We start from the raw sequence: 8,768 nt of genomic DNA on the forward strand, positions 1-8,768 counted from the left end.
TATTTTTTAGTTGAGGCAATTGGGAGTTTAAGTGACTTGCCCAAGGTCACACAGCCAGGAAGTGTTCCGTGTCTGAGGCCACATTTGAACTCAGGTCCTCTTGACTTCAAGACTGGTGCTCTATTCACTACGATCTTATTGCCTCTCTAAAAGTAGATTTTATAGAAGAAAATTTAACCTCAGGGATATGACTAGGATTTCTAATAAGATATAGCCCAAGACTCCTACAAAGGATGAGCCCTGGGAGTTTGACGTAACTTGGATTTCTGACTGGACAACTTCCCCAGAGGGTGGAACTATGGAACTAAACTGATCTCTGTCAGTGCCTTTCTCTGCCTGCTCCAGGGATTAATTTTATCAGTTCTTCAGTTTCTTTCTGCCCAACATCTTCACTATTCAGAGTCTCATCAATAGTAAGTAGATAAGAGAGTTGACCTTAAGGTCTGGAATACTTAAGTTCAAGTCCTGTTTTTGAAATGTACTGGAAGTGGGAGCAATTATCACTTATGTATATCCCCCAGTATTCTAAAAAGCACTCTAAGACAAAATTAGGAGCCCAAGCTAAACTAAAAGTTCCTGTAACTATAAGAAGCTGCAGAAAAATGTCAATTGGAATGGATAGAAAAAATTTCCTCATCTGGGAGTTCCCTATACTGATGAAATTTCCAATCCTTCCATTAGAGCTTTATCCTCTACTTTATCATTTACCACCCTACTATCAAAGAGCAGTAAGAGGCTGAGAAATCCAAAAGAAAGAATTTGCCTTCATTGCTCCAGAGGGCCTTCATTTCCACTTTTGTTATTTATTTAACTTATTTTAAGTACAGATTTGGGGGAGGGTGAATAATAACAACATAACAATTTAAATAAAGACATGCTTTTCAATTATAGGGGAGTCTTTTAAGTCATATGGCTAATAAACATTTTCCAAGTCCCATTATTTTCCCCATAAACTGTACTATTTTGGGCTTCCTTCAATGCCTCCATTGTCATAGGATTTTATTGATGTATGTACTATCCTCATCAATGCAGAATGCAATCTCTCCATGCCTTAATTGACGGTTTCTTATATTGTGATTGGTGATAAGTTTTTCTGTGCTCAGCTTGGTTGCTCTTCAGATGACAAACATAACCAGGCCCATAATCAGAGCTTTTGTATCATGGTGAAAAGTAGCATCACTTGAAATCTGCTGCCATAACTTTCAACATCTATCATCATTGTCATGTCCCCTTGAGCCATCCGAATGGAAACTAACCAGGACAATAAGTAAAAATGCATTCTTGTGGGACTCTTGAACCTAGTGTTTTGATTTTGTTATTGTTGTTGTTTTAAGGTGGTTCAAAGCAGGGTCCTTGTCATTTATGCTGCTAATAAAGTTAAAAGTACATGAAACCCTAAGGAATCAATAATGTTCAGGCATTATAAGATGACTATATTTATTTGTTGAATTATGATGATAACTATCATTAGTACTTTAAAGTTTGTAAAATACTTTACATATATTATCTAATTTGATCCTCAAAATTGTTAACAGGTAACTAACTTCACAAAACTTACAGGAAAACTAGGTTTATTACAAGAGGAATGAACATACAGGTGGAACTCCGAGTTCAATCAGAAATTTGCATGTTTATAATAGTTTAATCAAAGAAAGGAAGAAGAAATACAAATTCCCCTAAAGAGGCATGACATAGAAGAGAGGTAGCAAAGGTAGGAAAAGGACAAAATCCCTCCTGAAGGGGAGGAGCAAGGTGATGGCAAAAGTGGTATTCTTTTCCCTTGGAAACTGCTAGATCATGAAGAGATGATGGCCTGCTTACCTACAAGGGTTCCATTTGCACAAGCAGTTTCAAAGCCTAGTGCAGGCTGACTGGTGCCTGACAACTTCCAAGAATACACAGGGAGTCCTGTTTGGAATACAAACAGTAAATTATGTCATCTATGGGGGAATGGGAGTGGCCTCCTGGGATCTCTGGATCCAATGTTTCTGGAAAATATATCAGCTCAAAAAGAGAAGTTCAGGAGGGCCCCTTTTCATTCTTTAACACAATAGCCATGAAAGATAAATATTTTTTTTTCATTTTACAGATGAATAAATTGAGGCAAAGGTTAAATGGCTTTACTGGATTGACACACCTATTCTTTCTGACTAAAGATCCATTGCTTTACTACTTATCTTCCTCTAATAATGTGCACCTGTGTGTGTGAATAACTCTCCAAACTTTGTGAATCTGATATTTGGACTTAATCATCCAAATAACTGAAAGGCCAGATGGATTTCTAAGGTATTTTCCAATTCTAAAACCAACCTTCAATCATACTAGTAAAGCTAGGTCTTCTGGGATGACTTCAGTGGCCAAGATAATGTTTTGTTTTTAACAATGGCCATAATTTCTTTTTCATACTCTTAAAGAAAGGACAACAGCATTTGTCATATGTTGAATAAGAAATAGAAGAAAACTGTTGATTCCCATCTTCTTTAGAAAGATCACTTCTTGTAATCAGTCCTCCAGAATCTTGCTTTACAATTTAGAAACCCTTCTGGCAGCAACAGTCCAGGACTGGATTAGGAGAAGTTTTAATATGACCCAACCAGTCAAGAGATGTTGAGTCAGCTATAGTTGGCTAGATTTCCTGACCTTAGTTAGCAGAGACTTCGTGATGAAATTGCAAGGATTACTCACTCAGGGCCATTTCAGCTACTGAAACCAAATGAGGAATCTTACAACACCCTGCCTAGTCTTTCCACCTTTCCCCACCCAACCCCTCCCCCCTTATTCAGATTCATTTCACTCCCGTAGAACTGGCCTACACAATTTAGTAGAATTTTTAAAATAGCTGCAAAGCATTTAACCAGGGTTTGTCTGTTCAGATAGATATACTGTTAAGACTAGCTAAAATGTTTTAGAAAATTATAAAGCATAGTGGCCCTTTTAGTAGGGAACATTTGTTAGCCCTAGGTTTTAGATATTACATAAGACCTTGTTTGTATATGAAGACCCTGGAATTTCTATCATCAGAAAGAAGCTGAACCTTGTATGGTCTGATGCAATCAGGACATGAACCTCTGAAGTAAGAGGAAGTAAAGCAGTTCTTGGGAAGGACTTAGGGAAATTCGAAGTTTTGGTTTTTTTCAGGCCCTTTCCCTTCTTCAAGTGGAGAGGACTCTAACAGTTGAACTATGATTTTTGCGGGGAATGGTCACAAAAAGTGGAGCTGGGAAACCTAGATTCAAATCTTAGCTCTGGGGTCAGGCACCAAGTCTCAATTTCTCTGTTCATAAAATGGTAATATCACAGCAGGATTATGGTCAATAAAGCTCTTTGTAAATGCTAAAGTGCTCTACAGATGTAAGTGGTGGTGAAAATCACAATGTTGGGCTACTACCATTTCTCTAACCAGGCCTATGCACCACGTTTTGATAAATGAGGGATAAGCAAGAAAAAACATGTGGATTGCATTGTTAGCTGTATTTTTTTTTTAAACAATAGTGATAATTTAACTGAGTAGCCAAGAACCTCAGCTCTTTATCATCTTTTGAAGTTAATGAAATTCAAGCTGCTTTGAATATATTCCAGCCAAAGGCTTGGCTTTGACTATTGCCTGTAAAAAAAAGCTTTGTGTTGTATTTATTTCCAGCTTTTGATTCACACCCAGTAGTTTAATGTGGTAGTATTGATTTAAGCAGAATAGACAGTAATTCTCATTGCCTGTGGCTCTGCTTCAAACCGGGTCCTTATAAACTATTTCTACAAGGTCCAAGGATAAAGATTAGGTAAGTCCATGAATTTTGCCAATAGAAAAGAACTCCCTACTAATGTGACTCTGGCCCTCCATTGAACTGAAGATTTGACAAGGTGATTATAGTCTCTCTTTTTAAAAAATGTGAACCAAAGAAATACTGTAGCCTTCATTCTTCCTCTTACTGTGGATTCCATTCTGCCTCTTACATATAAAATATTCTTTTTTCTCTCTTTCCTAATTCATTTTAATCCTATAATGGCTCCCTTCTTTAAAAACAACAACAACACAACATCCAAGTCATTCCCCATTTAAAGACCAATTATGCTGTATTCCTTCAGATGCTCTGGGAATAATGATTATCATTCCTGCTTTGGTGGAAGATTAAGATTTCCATGTGATTAGGGCCTAAAGGTCTTCCAGCACTTTCCCAGCATTTTCTCATCTTCACCATCAGCACTACTCTTTCCTGACTAGATAAAGAATACCTATGAAAATATTTCCATAGTTTAACCAAGCACCACTCTCATATATGAATTTTGACAGCTTACAGAGAATAAATATGGACTAAATTTGCAATATTGTCTGTACTCAGTCTGCAAAATACTTTCTGCCAGATTTGAGGAGGTCATCATTCACATCTGAGAGGGTTCCAAATTGACTACTGCTTATAGCACTCCCAAGACTAATACATAGGAGGTGATTAATAAATGCTTGCTAATTGCTGATCAGAAGAAAAGGATTCTCCTCCCCAGCTACAAGATGCAATGGTTAGATTAGTATTCTTAACCTAGAATTCATGAACTTGTTTGATATTTTGAGAACTACATTTTAATCTAATTGGTTTCCTTTATAATTCTATGTATTTTATTTTATATATTTAAGAACATTATTCTGAAAAAGGGACTATAGACTTTACTACACTGACAAAAAGAGTCCATGACATACATAATAATGTTAATTAATATTTATATAGTACTTACCATGTGCTAGGCATTATGCCAAGCACTTTACGATTAACAACTTATTTGATTTTCACAACAGCCCTGCAAGATATGTGCTGTTTTAGTTTCTATTTTACAGATGAGGAAACTGAGGCAAGCAGATTAAATATGACTTGCCTAACTTTATACAGTTAGTGAAGTGGCTGAAGCTAAATTTGAACTTGAATTTTCCTGACTCTAAGTTTGACTCTACTATTTATTTGTCCCAACACATACACAAAAAGAGTTAAGAACTCTTGTGCTAGCAAGAGGGAAGGGAAGCAAGAAGAACTTTTTTTTAGGAATTTTGAAGACTCTTCCATAAATAACCTGAGTCCAGCCCTGACATGAAACAGGTTACTTCATGTGGTGACTGAAGCAGGTAAGTTAGTATTACATCAAGAATTCTCATACTCATTTGCTATTAGATCTGTTCTACAGTCTCTCAGAGAAAAAGAGGAATAAAAAGTTGAGGATCAGTCAGGAATTATTTCAACCCCTAGTTCCTTATTCATAAAAAATTAAGAAGACATGTAGAAGACATCTTTGATTTCCCTGTTTCAAAACCAAGCAGAGTAGTAGTTTAAAGAATCCAAAAAAGCATCTTTGCCGCATGCAAGGGCCAAAGAAAGTATAGAATTCTGGCTCTTCTCTCTGCTGATAATCCAATTAAGGCAAGCTTCCTTCACTTTCCTGCTAACTTAGATCAGCATCCCAACTAACCACACGACTCCAGGGCCAAATAAATCAAGGGGCACTGAGTTTCAAAGGCCAATGAGAGGAGCATTGATGTAAAAACTTTTGGCAAATATTTTCAACCTTGAAGCCTTTCCTCAAATGCCTGTTGGTTCCCCCAGGCTCTGGATCAGGTGGGGCCCATTCTGTTTAGTTCTTATGACTGAATTTAGAGGTTGTTCTAGGGTTATATTCTTAAATAGACAGCAGAAAAGCAGTGAGTAGATTCCCAGTTCCAATAGGCAAATTAAGACTACATTAGTAATGTTGTGTCTGCTGCCTCATACATTTGAATGTTCAGGAATGTGGAGTTTGGGTCATTTTCAGACTTGATTTACAGGAAAAAATGGGATACAAAAGTATCATTGTAACAGTTTTGGCTCAGCTTTGGGAAAAGACCATTCATGTACACACCCAGTGCATTTCATTTCCAGAAAGAGGCATGTGATTAGTCAGATGTCAGCCCTTTCCCTTTTAGCTTCCCAAAAGTACTTTTCTACCTTCTTTCTTGCAGTTTCTCAAGATGAGGGAACCTTTTACTTTTCCAATTTCTGTTGACCTAGCTATTGAGCAAGAAATCATGGGACCAAAATTTATATTTGAAGAAAATTTGAAGGAATTATCTACTCCAGTCTCCTGCACTCAGGCAGTTTTGCCCTGAATTTCTTGCTGTTCTTGGAGTGAAGTGAAGTGGAAAGTAGTCAAGAAAAATGTTGAGTTTCCAGTGTTGTAATGGGATGTTTGGTAAGGAAGTTATGTCTGTAGATTTTTCATTTTTCTAATTCATATCATTAGCCACTTTTGATGACCTTGTCTGACACTAAAGACAAAAATCACAAGGAGTACAAGAGGTAGAACTCTCACAGAGAAAAAAACACTGCTGAATAATGAAGCAGCCCAGGGACTATTATGTTTGGAGTTTGTCTCCTTTGGTGACAGTATAGATAACTGTCTCAGAGCTATGGAGCATTTTACAACGTGAAGACTTCTACCTACCCCAGAGATCCCACTGTTAGAGCATACCCCAAGATAGTTATTGACAGTAAGACCCACATGTTTAAAATAACATGTTTACAGCACCATTATTTGGAATAATCAAAAAGCTGGAGACAAAATGTGTGCTCAGTGATTGGGGAAATGGCCAGAAGAATTATAGCAATGTTTAATTAATGCTTAAGAACAGATACACATCACCATGATTCCCAAGAGTACTGCCACATGGTAAGAAATGAATAATAATTTCTGGATATAACACTTATATATTTTCATTTCATTCTATTCTCACAACATCCTTGGGAAGTAGGTTTTATTATTATCCCCATTTTACAGATGAGAAAATTCAGGGTGGCAGAGATTAAGTAACAGCTAGTAAGTGCATCTTGAGCTCAGGTCTTCCTTACTCCAAGTTCAGCATTTTACCCAAAGTGACACTTAGAGAAATATGGAGATATTTGGGTGAATTTATGTGTAATGAAGAAAGCAATGCCCAAAATATAATATGCACAATGATAAAGTCAGTATATTAAGACAATGAAACTCTGGCAAGATGCAAGATCATGATTAGTACTAGGATTTCAAAGTGGAGAGGTTGAGGGTGACTAATTGGTCATTTATTGGGCAGAGACAGTGTCAAAATGTACGCATATGTCCAAAATACATCAATACATTTGTAAAACCCCTACAGGGTTGCAGATATCTATCTGCATATTGAGAGCTACTCAGCTATTATAAATAGATAAGATGGTTATCCTGGTTTAAGCTCTACCTTCTACTTAGATCCAGTGTCCTTTTTCATCATGTAATCTAACAGTGTGAAAAGACTTAGGTGGGAAAATGAAATATGAGTCAACCTTCTTTTAGTTATCTTCCACATTTATTTATTTTTTTTCCCTTTGGGTGTTTTTATCAAGTGGAATGGGAGGTGGGGATATCTTCTTCTCTGAATTTCCCACTCTACAAATTCGAGTCCATCCCTAAATATGAGTTATTTTGAAGTTACAAGGTTGCACAAGCAAGTCAATTTTGTTAATATAAAATAAATATGTTGAGTCAGCAAGATATATAATGGATACTATGCGTGACTTGATGTCAAAAATGCCTAGTTCGTATCCTCCCTGCAACACTTAGTTGCTATGTAACTATGACCCAGTCATTTAACTTCTTTTAGGTTTAGTTTCCTTCTTTGTAAAACTGGAATAATAATATCTACAATTCAGGAGTTCTTTACCTGGAGTCTACAGTCCTTGTATACATTTTAAAGATCTGCAAACTTGAATGGGAGAAAAAAAATTGCTTGTTTAAACAAGCCTCTAACCGAATTTTCACAGTTCCTTCCATTATAATTAAAAATAAACAATCAACAACAATTTTAAAAACCCATTGTTCTGAAAGGGGGTCCACAAGTTATACTACAAATGGGATCAATAACATTAAAAGGGTAAAAAACGTCTAATAGATCAATAAATCAATATGCAATTATTATGGATAAGATCTAGAGAGTAGCCAAGCCTATATGGCTGAGATAGAGTAAAGAAATGATGTAAGAACACTAAGAAATCGAGGATTTTAAAAAACATCCATATGAATGTTATCATCCTCTAGTGTAAGGACATAAATTGGGTGGAGAAGATAGTGAGTCAGATAAATCTTTCTTTGAAAAATGAAAGAGATGTGGCCTTAGGATATATATTCTATAGCTGCCATAACTTAAAAAGGGTAGAAAACTTTGAATGAGTGAATCATAAAATAGGAAATGGTGCTAAGTGATAGAAGTAAAAGGAGAGTCTAGAAGGATGTGTGTATAGGAGAATGATCAAGAAAGAAAAAGAGAAGGTACAGGTAATGCTGGATAAATAAACTAGAGATACAGTATTATCAGCTTACAGCCAGGTTTAGGTGAGAGATGGTAGATATAAGAAGTATGAGAGAAAGAAGTCCAGAAAAAAGTAGAATTTGTTCACAATGGAACAGGAATTTCAGAGGGCATAGTGGAAATGATCGGGGTTTGAGAAAGACATAGATTAGGTAGAGAATGGGGATGAGAGAATTGTAGGTGGAAATCGGAGAGAGTTTGCTCCTGAGTGGCTAGTAATTACCTAATTTGGGGATAAGAAGAGAAACAGTAGCAACACTAGAAGGTAACAGATGCATAGTAATGTGAGGGGTATCTTAAAAACTGTTATCCTATAGCTACATTTGCTCCTTCGGGATGTCTGGGAGAGGGTTGGGAGTTAGGTTGAGAGATAGTATACAGATAATATTTATAGTACTTCAACAGGATCAAATTGTGAAGTTGAAGTTGTGCCAAT

This window comes from Sminthopsis crassicaudata, chromosome 2 (genome assembly GCF_048593235.1).
Source record: "Sminthopsis crassicaudata isolate SCR6 chromosome 2, ASM4859323v1, whole genome shotgun sequence".
In the NCBI taxonomy this organism is placed as follows: domain Eukaryota; kingdom Metazoa; phylum Chordata; class Mammalia; order Dasyuromorphia; family Dasyuridae; genus Sminthopsis; species Sminthopsis crassicaudata.